At 45.3% G+C, this 19,000-nt stretch overlaps 1 protein-coding gene across 9 annotated transcripts in view; it reads left to right on the top strand.

Moving 5' to 3' along the window:
• Positions 1–19,000, top strand: part of robo2 (roundabout, axon guidance receptor, homolog 2 (Drosophila)) — a 586,853-nt gene that overhangs the window by 218,029 nt on the left and 349,824 nt on the right. The gene's annotated exons all lie outside the window — the stretch shown is intronic.

The raw sequence follows: 19,000 nt of genomic DNA, 5'->3' as shown, positions 1-19,000 counted from the left end.
ACAGAACACAACACAGGCAGCACAGAACACAACACAGGCAGGACAGAACACAACACGGGCAGCACAGAACACAACACAGGCAGCACGGAACACAACACAGGCAGCACGGAACACAACACGGGCAGCACAGAACACAACACGGGCAGCACGGAACACAACACAGGCAGCACGGAACACAACACAGGCAGCACGGAACACAACACAGGCAGCACGGAACACAACACAGGCAGGACGGAACACAACACAGGCAGCACGGAACACAACACAGGCAGCACTGAACACAACACAGGCAGCACAGAACACAACACGGGCAGCACAGAACACAAAACAGGCAGCACGGAACACAACACAGGCAGCACGGAACACAACACGGGTAGCACGGAACACAACACAGGCAGCACGGAACACAACACAGGCAGCACGGAACACAACACAGGCAGGACGGAACACAACACTGGCAGCACAGAACACAACACAGGCAGCACAGAACACAAAACAGGCAGCACAGAACACAAAACAGACAGCACAGAACACAAAACAGGCAGCACAGAACACAACACAGGCAGCACAGAACACAACACAGGCAGCACAGAACACAACACGGGCAGCACAGAACACAACACGGGCAGCACAGAACACAACACAGTCAGCACGGAACACAACACAGGCAGCACAGAACACAAAACAGGCTGCTACAGCCTCAGCTTAGCGCTGTTCAGTGTCTATCCTGGTCTCTGTTAATAACCCAGGAGATATCACAATGCTAAGGTTGACTTAATACCCAGTGTTCTCTTGAAAGAAAGCGCATTTTTTTTACACTCTATGGAATTCTTAGAGAAATGTCATGTGCATGGGGGACAGTAGAGAGAGAATAAAAGAGCAGAATGGAAGGTTGATAATAGCACTTAGTGTTTTTTTACCTCCGCTCTGCTAGGTCTCAGCCAAGCATACCCCTGACATTTACTGTGCAGAGAGAGCTAATGCCTGGTTGCCTTAACCCAGAGAGATAGGCTGACTGAGAGAGATTATGAGAGCGAGAAAACAGAGATTTAGACTAAATTAGGTTTTGAACTTTGTGTAACCACTATGTTATTTGTTATTTCACATCATAATGTAACATTGACATAAGATTAAAAACAACCTCTCTCTCGCTTTCCTACTTTCTCTCTCTCTCTCGCTCTCTCCTTCACCCCCCCCCCCCCCCCCCCCCCTCCTCCTCCTCCTCTCCACCCAGAGTTCTAACGGCTGTGTAACACCTATGAGGAAGGAATTTAAACAGGGGTTGGGGGAGCAGGGAGCGGCCCACCTGTGATGGTCTTAGCTGGGCTGAGGCTGGGGCAGGGTGGGGGTAGTGTGTGTATGCCATGATTAATTGAGCATGGTGGCTGTGCAGGAGAAGAGAGGAGAGGCCCCTCACTCACCTATTTCACACACCTGCACCTACCACACCTGTTGGAGCGTAGCTCTGCCTACCTCACTGTGACTCTGCACACACACACACACACACACACACACACACACACACACACACACACACACACACACACACACACACACACACGGCGGCGGGTTTGCTCAATCCCATCCCCTCTCCCTGGTCTACCCTGTTGCCTAAACAACACATTAGGATCTTGAGGCGTAGATGTGCACACAGCCTGGTAATGTTGATATAATTCCTGTAGCTTTGGATAATTCACTGAAGATTATCTTGCATTTTAAAGCAGCCTCTTGATCTATGACATTCAACCAGCTTGTGAACGAAGCCCAAACTGGTGTTGTGATGAACAGATCAGAGTATATGTGTGGAGCAGTGTACTCATCTTAATAGAATATTTGGTTTGAGGACAAGATGCCAACAGAGAGAGGAGGAAGGGAGGAGAGGTAGAAGCAAAGGTCTATTGAGTCTGAACTCAGATACAGTGGTAGAGGAATGAAGGAATGGAGGAAGTGTTGGGGGCTTATCTATGTTTTCATGTTGCAGATTTGGGTTTGGGGAAGCGCCTAATAAATTGGTCTCCTGTTGCTTTAACCCTGCCCCCTGGTTAACCCTACCCTACCCTCTGGTTGGCTGTCTCACAGCAACCCTACCCTCTGGTTGGCTGTCTCACTGAAACCCTGCCTTCTGGTTGGCTATCTCACAGCAACCCTACCCTCTGGTTGGCTGTCTCACTGAAACCCTGCCTTCTGGTTGGCTATCTCACAGCAACCCTACCCTCTGGTTGGTTGTCTCACACACACACACACACACACACACACACACACACACACACACACACACACACACACACACACACACACACACACACACACACACACACTGAGACAGGAGGGAACACGGTCTGAGAGCTGGGAGAGAACACGGTCTGAGAGCTGGGAGAGAACACACACACACACACACATAGAGTATACAAACATTCAATGTAGAGCAAAGAAAAGCAAACATACCCTGACCTGGAAATACACTTCAGTAGTTTCACAACACATGTTCACAATGCTCAACACATATTCACAATGCTCAACACATATTCACAATGCTCAACACATATTCAGAATGCTCAACAAATATTCCCAATGCCCAACACATATTCACAATGCTCAACACATGTTCACAATGCCCAACACATGTTCACAATGCTCAACACATGTTCACAATGCTCAACACATGTTCACAATGCTCAACACATATTCACAATGCCCAACACATGTTCACAATGCTCAACACATGTTCACAATGCTCAACACATATTCACAATGCTCAACACATGTTCACAATGCTCAACACATATTCACAATGCTCAACACATATTCACAATGCTCAACACATATTCACAATGCTCAACACATATTCACAATGCTCAACACATATTCACAATGCTCAACACATATTCACAATGCTCAACACATATTCACAATGCTCAACACATATTCACAATGCTCAACACATATTCACAATGCCCAACACATGTTCACAATGCCCAACACATGTTCACAATGCCCAACACATGTTCACAATGCCTAACACATGTTCACAATGCTCAACACATATTCACAATGCTCAACACATATTCACAATGCTCAACACATATTCACAATGCTCAACACATATTCACAATGCTCAACACATATTCACAATGCTCAACACATGTTCACAATGCTCAACACATATTCACAATGCTCAACACATATTCACAATGCTCAACACATGTTCACAATGCCCAACACATGTTCACAATGCCCAACACATGTTCACAATGCCCAACACATGTTCACAATGCCCAACACATGTTCACAATGCCCAACACATGTTCACAATGCTCAACACATATTCACAATGCTCAACACATATTCACAATGCTCAACACATATTCACAATGCTCAACACATATTCACAATGCTCAACACATATTCACAATGCTCAACACATGTTCACAATGCCCAACACATGTTCACAATGCCCAACACATGTTCACAATGCCCAACACATGTTCACAATGCTCAACACATGTTCACAATGCTCAACACATATTCACAATGCTCAACACATATTCACAATGCCCAACACATGTTCACAATGCTCAACACATGTTCACAATGCTCAACACATATTCACAATGCTCAACACATGTTCACAATGCCCAACACATGTTCACAATGCTCAACACATGTTCACAATGCCCAACACATATTCACAATGCCCAACACATGTTCACAATGCTCAACACATGTTCACAATGCTCAACACATATTCACAATGCTCAACACATGTTCACAATGCCCAACACATATTCACAATGCCCAACACATATTCACAATGCTCAACACATATTCACAATGCTCAACACATGTTCACAATGCTCAACACATATTCACAATGCTCAACACATGTTCACAATGCTCAACACATATTCACAATGCTCAACACATGTTCACAATGCCCAACACATATTCACAATGCTCAACACATGTTCACAATGCCCAACACATATTCACAATGCTCAACACATATTCACAATGCTCAACACATATTCACAATGCTCAACACATATTCACAATGCTCAACACATATTCACAATGCTCAACACATATTCACAATGCTCAACACATATTCACAATGCTCAACACATATTCACAATGCTCAACACATATTCACAATGCCCAACACATATTCACAATGCTCAACACATGTTCACAATGCCCAACACATATTCACAATGCTCAACACATGTTCACAATGCTCAACACATGTTCACAATGCTCAACACATATTCACAATGCTCAACACATATTCACAATGCTCAACACATATTCACAATGCTCAACACATATTCACAATGCTCAACACATATTCACAATGCTCAACACATATTCACAATGCCCAACACATATTCACAATGCCCAACACATATTCACAATGCTCAACACATATTCACAATGCCCAACACATGTTCACAATGCTCAACACATATTCACAATGCCCAACACATATTCACAATGCTCAACACATATTCACAATGCTCAACACATATTCACAATGCTCAACACATATTCACAATGCTCAACACATATTCACAATGCCCAACACATATTCACAATGCCCAACACATATTCACAATGCTCAACACATATTCACAATGCTCAACACATATTCACAATGCCCAACACATGTTCACAATGCTCAACACATATTCACAATGCTCAACACATATTCACAATGCTCAACACATATTCACAATGCTCAACACATATTCACAATGCTCAACACATATTCACAATGCCCAACACATGTTCACAATGCTCAACACATATTCACAATGCTCAACACATATTCACAATGCCCAACACATGTTCACAATGCTCAACACATATTCACAATGCTCAACACATATTCACAATGCCCAACACATATTCACAATGCCCAACACATGTTCACAATGCTCAACACATATTCACAATGCCCAACACATATTCACAATGCTCAACACATATTCACAATGCTCAACACATGTTCACAATGCTCAACACATATTCACAATGCTCAACACATGTTCACAATGCTCAACACATATTCACAATGCTCAACACATGTTCACAATGCCCAACACATATTCACAATGCTCAACACATGTTCACAATGCCCAACACATATTCACAATGCTCAACACATATTCACAATGCTCAACACATATTCACAATGCTCAACACATATTCACAATGCTCAACACATATTCACAATGCTCAACACATATTCACAATGCTCAACACATATTCACAATGCTCAACACATATTCACAATGCTCAACACATATTCACAATGCCCAACACATATTCACAATGCTCAACACATGTTCACAATGCCCAACACATATTCACAATGCTCAACACATGTTCACAATGCTCAACACATGTTCACAATGCTCAACACATATTCACAATGCTCAACACATATTCACAATGCTCAACACATATTCACAATGCTCAACACATATTCACAATGCTCAACACATATTCACAATGCTCAACACATATTCACAATGCCCAACACATATTCACAATGCCCAACACATATTCACAATGCTCAACACATATTCACAATGCCCAACACATGTTCACAATGCTCAACACATATTCACAATGCCCAACACATATTCACAATGCTCAACACATATTCACAATGCTCAACACATATTCACAATGCTCAACACATATTCACAATGCTCAACACATATTCACAATGCCCAACACATATTCACAATGCTCAACACATGTTCACAATGCCCAACACATATTCACAATGCTCAACACATGTTCACAATGCTCAACACATGTTCACAATGCTCAACACATATTCACAATGCTCAACACATATTCACAATGCTCAACACATATTCACAATGCTCAACACATATTCACAATGCTCAACACATATTCACAATGCTCAACACATATTCACAATGCCCAACACATATTCACAATGCCCAACACATATTCACAATGCTCAACACATATTCACAATGCCCAACACATGTTCACAATGCTCAACACATATTCACAATGCCCAACACATATTCACAATGCTCAACACATATTCACAATGCTCAACACATATTCACAATGCTCAACACATATTCACAATGCTCAACACATATTCACAATGCCCAACACATATTCACAATGCCCAACACATATTCACAATGCTCAACACATATTCACAATGCTCAACACATATTCACAATGCCCAACACATGTTCACAATGCTCAACACATATTCACAATGCTCAACACATATTCACAATGCTCAACACATATTCACAATGCTCAACACATATTCACAATGCTCAACACATATTCACAATGCCCAACACATGTTCACAATGCTCAACACATATTCACAATGCTCAACACATATTCACAATGCCCAACACATGTTCACAATGCTCAACACATATTCACAATGCTCAACACATATTCACAATGCCCAACACATATTCACAATGCCCAACACATGTTCACAATGCTCAACACATATTCACAATGCTCAACACATGTTCACAATGCCCAACACATATTCACAATGCCCAACACATGTTCACAATGCTCAACACATATTCACAATGCTCAACACATATTCACAATGCTCAACACATATTCACAATGCTCAACACATGTTCACAATGCTCAACACATGTTCACAATGCTCAACACATGTTCACAATGCTCAACACATGTTCACAATGCTCAACACATGTTCACAATGCTCAACACATATTCACAATGCTCAACACATGTTCACAATGCCCAACACATGTTCACAATGCTCAACACATGTTCACAATGCTCAACACATGTTCACAATGCTCAACACATGTTCACAATGCCCAACACATATTCACAATGCTCAACACATATTCACAATGCCCAACACATATTCACAATGCTCAACACATATTCACAATGCTCAACACATATTCACAATGCTCAACACATGTTCACAATGCTCAACACATATTCACAATGCCCAACACATATTCACAATGCTCAACACATATTCACAATGCTCAACACATATTCACAATGCTCAACACATATTCACAATGCCCAACACATATTCACAATGCTCAACACATATTCACAATGCTCAACACATGTTCACAATGCCCAACACATATTCACAATGCCCAACACATGTTCACAATGCCCAACACATATTCACAATGCTCAACACATATTCACAATGCTCAACACATATTCACAATGCTCAACACATATTCACAATGCTCAACACATATTCACAATGCTCAACACATATTCACAATGCCCAACACATGTTCTCAATGCTCAACACATATTCACAATGCTCAACACATATTCACAATGCTCAACACATATTCACAATGCTCAACACATATTCACAATGCTCAACACATATTCACAATGCCCAACACATATTCACAATGCTCAACACATGTTCACAATGCTCAACACATGTTCACAATGCTCAACACATGTTCACAATGCTCAACACATGTTCACAATGCTCAACACATGTTCACAATGCTCAACACATGTTCACAATGCTCAACACATGTTCACAATGCCCAACACATGTTCACTAGTAAGAACAAGTACATTACAGCTCATCAGATTACATCACTGTTGGATTTAGTGCCATTAGATGCTTTGCAATGGTACTGTTTATTAGGGTTAAAAGCATTAACAAAAACAACTGGAGATACTGTACCTAGTGGTGCCTGTTGTATCTCAGTGTCTTAAATGGGAGTTCAGGGCTGCTAATGAAAATGCATGAGCTCTCCTGTCTGTGTGAGATGGGTGAAGACAGAGAGAGTGCATGGCACTCAAACACACATCCGTCACACGCCGCAGTCCCGCTACGGCAGTAATGCAGCCCAGAGTGGAAGCAGCCAGTGAATCAAGCCCCCATCCACCGCCGCACCACCAGACCCATCTCCCTCTCCAGCACCATGGATCACCCAGCCATGACTGCCTGCTCCCTGCCTGGCCTACTACACCTCCTGGTTCCCTGCAGCCTGCCTCTGCTTCAACTAGCCCTGTGCTTCAGCTATATATTAGTGCATGGCAATATTGCATACCTATAAACATAAACAAGCAAAGATGTATGCATACAGAACCTAGTTTATATGCAAAAGTGCATTGCTATATTTCAGTCAGTATATTTGGAAGACAGCCAACAACAGTTATTTTGTATAATTAATCAAACAAAATCTAATTTAAAGATTTAGACGCAACAATCCATTGTATGCCAATTGTCTGTTAGATATATCTTCCTCATAGCAGTTGTGATGCTCCATGTCCTTGTAGAATGTAGAGGCAAAGTATCTTTACTAGCCTGTCTCACTGTGTCTCTGGTGACCAGACAGGCAGGCAGGTCTCTCCACAGGGTTGTGTAACGGCAGCCATGATGACAGCCAGGGAGATGATTTATGTCACAGCCCCCAGTGCGGCGAGGAGAGCCTGTCTTTGTTGTGGCAGTGTAAGCTGCAGCGCAGGGCACAGTTCAAATGTCACAGTGATTCCTGCTGATTGGACCAACTGTTAATCGCAGCCCTGAACTTTTGAACTCTGGGATTCCTCTTGCTGGATTATGATGATTATGATGATGATGATGATGATGATGATGAATAATGTGCAGAGCTGCTCAGAGACATTTGTCTTTTACAGGCCCTCAGTCAGTCACAGACAGACATACAGTGGCTGAGTGGTGGCCGTAGTGTGTTGGTGAGGTTACAGACTTTGGTAGCTGATTGCTACTACTGTGTTTAGGAGTATTGTCCAGAGGAGCTTGAGTGAGTTCCCAGTGCACTTACACCCTGTCCCTCAGCCCTTAGCCCAATGTAAGACACAATGCCTCCAACATTATTTTCAATCAGAAATACTGTTACAATGTTTTTTCAATTGACTGCCATAGCCCCAAATAAAAAAGTATGTACTTTTGACATGGTTGGGACTGCGAGAATTTTCAGATATCAAAATGGGGTCATGGGCCAAAAAAGGGAACCCCTGCCTCAGCCCTTCCCCAGGCTGGATGAAGTGTCCCACAGAACAGTGCTTTAATAAATGTTGTCCAGCCTCCGTATATGCTCTAGATTACAAATCACTAACAGTACCAGTGTACTAGCCTAAAGGCCATTTGATTAAGTTGCAGTCCCCAACATATAGTCTATCATGGTAGAGGCCTGTGGTCCGTGGCTGTAGCAGGTCTCATTGCCTACATTCAGTCCAGGCCAGAGGCCAGTCATGAGGTCATTATGCCATGCTGGACTAGGTGTTGAGTGAAGTCATTGACATGTAGCCGCTGCCTGGCAGATTGCTGTGTGTGTTTAGTACAGGTCAGGTGAAGGCAGATTGCTGTGTGTGTTTAGCACAGGTCAGGTGAAGGCACATTGCTGTGTGTGTTTAGTACAGGTCAGGTGAAGGCAGATTGCTGTGTGTGTTTAGTACAGGTCAGGTGAAGGCAGATTGCTGTGTGTGTTTAGTACAGGTCAGGTGAAGGCAGATTGCTGTGTGTGTTTAGTACAGGTCAGGTGAAGGCACATTGCTGTGTGTGTTTAGTACAGGTCAGGTGAAGGCACATTGCTGTGTGTGTTTAGTACAGGTCAGGTGAAGGCAGATTGCTGTGTGTGTTTAGTACAGGTCAGGTGAAGGCACATTGCTGTGTGTGTTTAGTACAGGTCGGGCCCCCATACACACCTCCAATTATCCACTCATCTCTCAACACTGTGTATCACAGCCACCTGAACTCTGCCTCTCCCCTCCTCCCTCTCCTCCTTTCCTCCTCTCCTTCCCTCCCTTCTCCCCTCTCACCACCTCCTCCCTACCCTCTCCCCTCATCCCCTCGCCCCTCCTCCATCCCCTCCTCCCCTCGCCCCTCCTCCATCCCCTCCTCCTCTCTCCCCTCCTCCTCCCCCCTCTTTTTCCTCTACCCCTCCTCCCTCATTTCTGAAGCAATGAACACCTTATTTATTTCTCCCTATTCGATTTGTCAAGCCCCGCTCTGCTCTGCTCAGCTCAGCAATGCAATACAGGTAGAAAGAATAAAGAGATTTCAATGCTTGAGGGAGATTCAATCGGTGTCATTCATTTCATTGCTCTCACTTCAGTAGGTAGGGGCTGTTTAGAGAAGAACAGTAAGTAATTGGCTAAACAATATTCAGTCCACCTGCTACTGCACACACACACACACACACACACACACACACACACACACACACACACATACACATACGCATACACATACACAGAAAAATCACAAATTCACAGCTTATAGTCACACGTCTGCAGATGTATTTTCTACATTTCAGACATGAACATTCAGAGCAAAGTGAACCCAGACAGGACATGTTCTGAATGTCAGTTTCAGAAGGAGCAGCCTATAATGCAACACAACGGCATTGGAGTGTATGAAGTGTGTAACGTTACTGGTGAATCTATGGCCGTGAAGAGCAGACAGTCAAATGACCAGGCACAGGGCCACTCTGAAGACTTTGCATGAGGAGAGGGAGGGACCAGCACTGGGAGGAGGGTACATGCTTGACTGGGCCTCACATTGGAAATCATTTCATCTGCATCACACAGTTCAGTGTCCCCGCCAGCACCCTGACAGCCCCGCAAAGAACAAGGCCAGATTCCTCACACTAATTAGCCAGAACAGGGACGGAGAGAAGGATAGAGGGTGATAGAGAGAGGGAGGGAGAGAACCACCCTCATCAATACACTTCCAGTCAGCCACCCTCTTTTCTTCTTCCCACTCTCTCATGTATTCCCTCGTTTCAAGTCAGCACTCTCAGCTCTGCTTTGACAGGCCGTCTCCTGGAGGAAGAGACAGCAACACACTGTTGATGGTAACTGAGGAAGAGACTGTGGAACAGGAAAGAAGGGAAAGAGAGATGGATGATTTTAGAGAGCGAGGCAGAGAGAGGGAAAGGGGAAGAGAGAGAGAGCGAGGAGTAGCTACATGAAATGCAGGGTATGTGATTCAGCCTGGCCCATTGCTGTAGAATCTGATATTCTCTTTCCCACACGCATCTATGTATACACTCTAACTGCAGGGGAGGAGAAGGACAAATACACAGATACAAAGTCAACACTGCTGCTCAAAATACTCAGAGTGCAGTGCAGTCTGATCATTGTTACAGGCAGAGAGAGCATGTCTACTGCGGTGGAAGGTTTGGGGCAGCTCCTGGAATTACCCTGACAATCTAGTGTGTGCTTTCAGTGTACAGATCCTAACAATAACGGGCTCAGGCAGAGTGGAGAGCACAAGTGGAACAGGGCCCAGCGTGTGTCTCTTGAACAGGGCCCAGTGTGTGTCTCTTGAACAGGGCCCAGCTTGGGTCTCTGGCTGCCTTCCTCTCTTCCTGCCTGCCTGACCTGCCTACCTCTCTTCCTGCCTGCCTCCCTACCTTCGCTGCAGTGGATGGTGATGGAATCTGCTTTGCACCTGTGAGCTCACTGGCAGCGAGTCAGCTCTCTTTCTCTCTTTTTCTCTCTCTTACTCTCCCTCTTCATGTCTCTCTGTTTATACTGCTGCAGTGAAAGGATGTGGTCGAAATCCTGTCTGGGGGGGTTTGTTCATTAGAATCTGTGGGATAGGCCAGATTCCAGAGGAGATAACAGGTTGCTGTGTTCTTTCAGATGAGCTGCTGTGTTATGTATGGATGTCTCCTAGAGATGAGCTGTGTCAGGTAGAGCCAGGACGATACCAGTATCACGATACTCGTTAGTATCGTGGCAAGGAAACAAACTACAAAGCGGATTGAACTTTTTAGGAAAAAAGCCCTAATGCTGGGAACAAACATCATTATGTTCTCATCCAGAGTCACATTTAATATCTTCCAAGCTATAGCACGCAATATTTTACATACAGCAGGTTTTTAAAGGACCAAAGAGATTGGTCTGCTTTATGTTTTCGTTTTTACCATGGAAAAAAATATTGCGATACAGGTATCGTCAAAGCCCTAGTGTCTGGGAGACTGTGTTAGGGCCAGTGTGGTGTGACGCCATTGACAGCTCCCCTTAAGAAGATGAATCTGGGTAGCGGAGGGGGCTGAGGGGGCCATGTGCAGGGTGACTCGGCAGGTCAGCACAGAGGCATGAGGCAGCCAGTAACATCATCCCATCGCCACCTCTAGTTTCCCCCCACCGCCCGCTCACATCCCCCTCTGATGACATGACAGATATGGCCCTGTCACCCTACACACCAGGGACAGGACACTGGCGGGACAGAGAGGGAAAAATAATGAATGAGGTACAGGGAGAGTAGGGAGAGATGGACAGAGTAGACAACCAAGATTAGACAATCAATATTTAATAAATAGTATTTGTTTTACTGTAAATAATGTTATATTCATTCACATTCAGCTAACATCTCATGTAGAATGGATGCCTCATTCTAAATGTGTCACACATCTTCAGTCCTAACCCCATAGCTGATGTAGTCTCGGCCAGGGTTACTAGTTGGTGGTTTATGGAGCTTCAGTGACTGGAACACTGGAACTCTTGGGTCCGAGGTTGCCCTTGGATACCTGTGATCTGCACGCGCTCCTGTCTGTTGGCAGAATAACTGATGTCTCTTTGGGGAGCCCTTCCTACCTGCCCTGGAGGAGACTCGTGTGGCTATTGATTTGGTTGGTGGGCTGGGGATTTCTCCTGGGAGCTAATAAAAATAATTACAACAAGATGATCAAAGGCCCAACCTTCTGGTCTACATATGAATAAATATGTGCTGAAGATAATATAAAGAGACCTGCTTCTTGTGTGGTCACTGTGTGGGGTAGATATGCTGCTGATGTAACCTGCTGAGGGGAGAACGGCTCGTAATAATGGCTGGAATGGAGTCAATGGAATGGCATCAAACACTTGGAAACCATGTGTTTGACTTGTTGGATACCATTTCATTAACCGTTCCAGCCATTACTACATATGAGCCCGTCCTCCCTAATTAAGGTGGCAGCAGCCACCTGTGGCTGATATAGCCTGCTCTTTCCTCTGCAGTGAGAGAGGAGGAGATAGAGAGATGCGCTCACGCACACATGTAGTTAACCTCTACAGGATCGATTAGCATGAGGTTGTAAGTAACAAGAACATTTCCCAGGACATAGACATAGCTGATATTGGCAGAAAGCTTAAATTGTTGTTAATCTAATTGCACTGTCCAATTTACAGTAGCTATTACAGTGAAATACTACCATGCTATTGTTTGAGGAGAGTGCACAGTTTTGAACTTGAAAAGTTATTATAAAAACAATTAGGCACGTTTGGGCCGTCTTGATACAAAAGATTTAACAGAAATACAATGGTTCTTTGGATCAGTCTAAAACTTTGCACATACACTGCTGTCATCTAGTGGCCAAAATCTAAAATGTGCCTGGGCTGGAATAATACATTATGGCCTTTCTCATGCAATTCAAAGATGATGGCACAGAAAAAATACAAAAAAGGTTGTTTATTTCTTTGTATTATATTTTACCAGATTTAATGTGTTATATTCTCCTACATTATTTTTACATTTCCACAAACTTCAAAGTGTGTCCTTTCAAATAGTACCAATAATATGCATGTCCTTGCTTCAGGTCCTGAGCTACAGGCAGTTAGGTTTGGGTATGTAATTTTAGGCGAAAATTGAAAAAAATGGTCTGATCCTTAAGAGGTTTTAAACAGATGTTTATAATCAGGCTTTGGCCAAACCGCGATAATATTCTGGCTCCAAAAGGAAGATGTAAAAACTCTTCATAACAAATGGAGGTGTGTTGGAGGTTTTTATGTGTCAATGTGTTTTCTGGGATTTGTTTTAATGATTCGGTTTATGACTTCTTGGCAGTCAATATATGTTTTGCTAACACATCTATGGTGAAGAAAGGCCCTGCTAGATCTGAGACACAGGATTAAGACAAAGATAGCAGATGCATTTAGACCACTGCAACAACGTCTGAGAAATGTTTCCAATCTTGGTCAAACCCCTGCAGTTAAAAGACAGAAGAGGAGTCATTGGGTGCAGTCATCCCTCAAATGCTCCCCTCTTTCTCTCTCTCCTCTGTGCTTGTTTGTTTGCTGCCTGGTCTGTGCTTTAGTTGAGGAGTGGATGACCGGCTGCTCGACCCAGCGCACCACGGCGCGCTGCTGGTGTAAAGTATTGGCGGTGTTATTGCAGAGCAGGGGAAAGACAGGTATTTGATTGGAACATGTGCCCTGAGACCCTGTGAAGTGCACTCGCCTCAGCTCAGAGAGCACTTGATTGCACAGCACCAATGATCACATTAAGAGGGCAACAGAAAGCCCATTTACCGTAAAAGGAGTGAGAAGGGGGAACCAATAGGAAGCAGCAAATTGACTTTCTCTCCTGTGAGTCGGGAGGCTGGTGAGCTGTATGGCCTGGTGGCTGATGGGAAGATGCATTAGCCTTTCACTTTGATCCTCTCTGTCTCTGGATCTAGCTGGGGCTGGGGGCATTGCACAGGGAGGAGGGGAGCAAGGGGACTGTGGTGCTGGGGGACACCACTCTGTGTGTGTGTGTGTGTGTGTGTGTGTGCAGGTGTTCATTGCGGTTACTCAGCTGTTTCATATGGCTTCATTTCACAGTTGTTAAATCTTTTGCAATTTTCCCATTCATCTGTTTCATTTACATGTACACGGATGGAATCATTGCGTTATTTTCAGTTTTATTACTGTATGAATATATATTAGCATAGCCATCCCTCTGCTGGACAGGAAGGTCAGTCTGACCAGTCACATTTGCCACTCTCTCCTTCCATCTACACAGCTCTGGTTTGCCTGGCAGGGAAAGGACAATAGTGGATGCATCTGCTTGGTAAATGTCCACAGGATGCAGGATAGCAGACAGAGACTTAAGGTTTAACTGATTAGAAGGTACTAGATTGGAAAATAAATTAGATTAAAATAAATCAGACTGATATAAATCTAATCGAGTCTCCACAGTTTTGGCGTGGCGCCTGGGCGTTGGTTTGGGTGTAGAGCTACTGTGGGCCCAGTGGATTGTGGGGGAAGCAGATGCTCCAATGAGATAGGAATGAATGTGTTGTTGGCACTCCATCTGGGGGAGAGAGGGTCTCCAAGTCCTTATCTCAACCCGCCATTTATATATGTCATCATGTAAATCAGTACCTCATTCATTAACTCACTTAGCACCACAATACTAACATGAACCCGTACACTCTAAGACCTTCAGAGACACTGGCTGCAAGGCTAGACTGAGTTGGTGTTTACCTTACCTAACACTGCTAATGGAGGTGGGGAAAGCCAGGGACAGAGAAGCATGGGAGAGTAGTTTCATTACTGAATAGAAAAAGCAAAATGGCTGGCCACATGGATTTTCTCGTTTCACAACCAACAGCAGATGTATAGGGGAGCAGCTACACAAAGCCATGGAGATTAGATCAATGGAAGATGGACACCATGAGCTGATTGTGCTCCCCCCCCTCCCTTACAAGCCCCTGTCTGTGGCCCCACTTAGGCCCTGAACACCAGGCCTGATCGCTAATCAATGACAGTGAAATGGAGGGAATTAGCCCAAATTAGGTGAGAGAGGAACAGACAATGGCCCTGTTCTGGGGTCAGTGCACCACTGTCTGATCAGCCTGACCCATGCTAAGAGGAACACACACTCAGGTTTTTGAAGTGTTTTGTTGCTGACTGTTGGGTTTCTCCCCTAGTGTGTCCTTTTAACAGGGGACCAGGCTGGGGTACAGTGTGTCCTTGTAACAGTGAACCAGGCTGGGGTACAGTGTGTCCTTGTAACAGTGAACCAGGCTGGGGTACAGTGTGTCCTTGTAACAGTGAACCAGGCTGGGGTACAGTGTGTCCTTGTAACAGTGAACTAGGCTGGGGTACAGTGTGTCCTTGTAACAGTGAACCAGGCTGGGGTACAGTGTGTCCTTGTAACAGTGAACCAGGCTGGGGTACAGTGTGTCCTTGTAACAGTGAACCAGGCTGGGGTACAGTGTGTCCTTGTAACAGTGAACCAGGCTGGGATACAGTGTGTCCTTTTAACAGTGAACCAGGCTGGGGTACAGTGTGTCCTTGTAACAGTGAACCAGGCTGGGGTACAGTGTGTCCTTGTAACAGTGAACTAGGCTGGGGTACAGTGTGTCCTTGTAACAGTGAACCAGGCTGGGGTACAGTGTGTCCTTGTAACAGTGAACCAGGCTGGGGTACAGTGTGTCCTTGTAACAGTGAACCAGGCTGGGGTACAGTGTGTCCTTGTAACAGTGAACCAGGCTGGGGTACAGTGTGTCCTTGTAACAGTGAACCAGGCTGGGGTACAGTTTGTCCTTGTAACAGTGAACCAGGCTTGGGTATAGTGTGTCCTTGTAACAGTGAACCAGGCTGGGGTACAGTGTGTCCTTTTAACAGGGGACCAGGCTGGGGTACAGTGTGTCCTTGTAACAGTGAACCAGGCTGGGATACAGTGTGTCCTTTTAACAGTGAACCAGGCTGGGGTACAGTGTGTCCTTGTAACAGTGAACCAGGCTGGGGTACAGTGTGTCCTTTTAACAGGGGACCAGGCTGGGATACAGTGTGTCCTTGTAACAGTGAACCAGGCTGGGATACAGTGTGTCCTTTTAACAGGGGACCAGGCTGGGGTACAGTGTGTCCTTTTAACAGTGAACCAGGCTGGGATACAGTGTGTCCCCTCCCCAGGGTATACAGGTATGAGGTGGGACACCCAGCTGAACAAAGAACTACACATCTACTATGCTGCTGTGACTACTGTATTTCTGAGTCCCATACTGCAGTTAGCCATGACAAAGGTAGGCAGGCAGGGAAGCACGAAGGGCTGTGTGGACAGTACACTGCTCCTCTATACAGTAACTCACCCACTCACACCTTCACTACTGCCCCAGGGAAGGGCACAGCCTTGTACAAACACACACCTGGCACTGCAGTCTTAATGCCTATTGCCATCCTTTCTCCTGCTCCAAGACTATTAGTCCAAGACTAATAGCAGTGTATTAGGTTGCATGTTTCGTTGACTGGGAGGTGGCTCACAACAATACATACTCTATTTATTGATCAACAGTTTATTTATTGATCAACAGTTTATTTATTGATCAACAATTTGTGTTTGTGGGCATTAGATGACATTCAGAGGAAAATACTAAGTAAGTAGTTGGCAGAGGAAAGCCCTGTTCGTTCTGCTCCAGGCCTGCATGTGTGACGGTTCAGTGGTGGATCAAACTCTTTTCTCTGGAGCTTTTGCGGGGCCTCAGTGATGAAATGTGGCCTCTGGCATCTTATCTCCAGGGTTAAGACATGGTCACAGAGAGATACACATGGCACTGGGAATGGGCTGGGGCAGCATTAACATAGCTGCCAGACTCACATTCCTGGCCCAGTGGTAGTGCCACTATAAAGACCCTGGCTGGCCCAGTGGTAGCTCCACTATAAAGACCCTGGCTGGCCCAGTGGTAGCTCCACTATAAAGACCCTGGCTGGCCCAGTGGTAGCTCCACTATAAAGACCCTGGCTGGCCCAGTGGTAGCTCCACTATAAAGACCCTGGCTGGCCCAGTGGTAGCGCCACTATAAAGACCCTGGCTGGCCCCGTGGTAGCTCCACTATAAAGACCCTGGCTGGCCCAGTGGTAGCTCCACTATAAAGACCCTGGCTGGCCCAGTGGTAGCTCCACTATAAAGACCCTGGCTGGCCCAGTGGTAGCTCCACTATAAAGACCTTGGCTGGCCCCGTGGTAGCTCCACTATAAAGACCTTGGCTGGCCCCGTGGTAGCTCCACTATAAAGACCCTGGCTGACCCAGTGGTAGCTCCATTATAAAGACCCTGGCTGGCCCAGTGGTATCTCCACTATAAAGACCCTGGCTGGCCCAGTGGTAGCTCCACTATAAAGACCCTGGCTGGCCCTGTGGTAGTTCCACTATAAAGACCCTGGCTGGCCCCGTGGTAGCTCCACTATAAAGACCTTGGCTGGCCCAGTGGTAGCTCCACTATAAAGACCTTGGCTGGCCTGTGGTAGCTCCACTATAAAGACCTTGGCTGGCCCCGTGGTAGCTCCACTTAAAAGGAACAGTCCATGTTCTGAATAACAAAGGATTAGCATTTTACCAGATCCAGCACTGGCCCCAGACCCAACCTTCTGAACAGTCACGTTACACAGAGACAGACCTCTGACAGTGGGGGGGCTGATATTATTTTGTTTGTGGCTGTGTCCACAATGCCCCCTCTTCTCTCCCATTTGAGTGAATGTATGTGTGTGTGTGTGTTTGTGTGTGCACGCATGCATGTGTGTGTGTAGCTGGATTTCAGATGTATGCTGTCTCCACGCCTCTATACTCTGTTTCCCCTTGGGTCCAATTACCCAGGAGGCCTTAAATGTATGGTAGAGAGAAGCAGATGGCTGGTGTTTGACTGGGTTGAACTGGTGGTTGAAATGGGGTGAACTGGTGGTTGAAAAGGGGGGAACTGGTGGTTGAAAAGGGGTGAACTGGTGGTTGAACTGGGGGGAACTGGTGGTTGGACTGGGGTGAACTGGTGGTTGGACTGGGGTGAACTGGTGGTTGAACTGGGGTAAACTGGTGGTTGGACTGGGGTAAACTGGTGGTTGGGCTGGGGTGAACTGGTGGTTGGACAGGTGGTTGGACTGGGGTGAACTGGTGGTTGGACTGGTGGATGGACTGGTGGTTGGACGGTGGTTGGACTAGGGTGAACTGGTGGTTGGACTAGGGTGAACTGGTGGTTGGACTGGTGGATTGACTGGTGGTTGGACTGGTGGTTGAAGCCCTGTCCTGGCCCAGATGAGGTGGAATGACAGAACAAGCAAGCAGACGAACCTATGGCTATACTAGTTGAATGGATACTAATAAGGCCACCTTCAATAGTCTCTTCCTGCCTATAAGTTCTGTTTTTATGAGAGATTTGAGCATGCTAGAATTAAGAAATCTAATTTGAGGAAAACACTGAGATGTTAAAAGCATCCACTGTTCATGTTGTGCTG

The sequence above is a fragment of the Oncorhynchus mykiss genome, chromosome 27, assembly GCF_057628025.1.
Source record: "Oncorhynchus mykiss isolate SJ-2025 chromosome 27, ASM5762802v1, whole genome shotgun sequence".
NCBI classification, from domain to species: Eukaryota; Metazoa; Chordata; class Actinopteri; order Salmoniformes; family Salmonidae; genus Oncorhynchus; species Oncorhynchus mykiss.
Note: the sequence above shows the minus strand (reverse complement) of the source record. Positions and strands in the feature narration are given on the sequence as shown.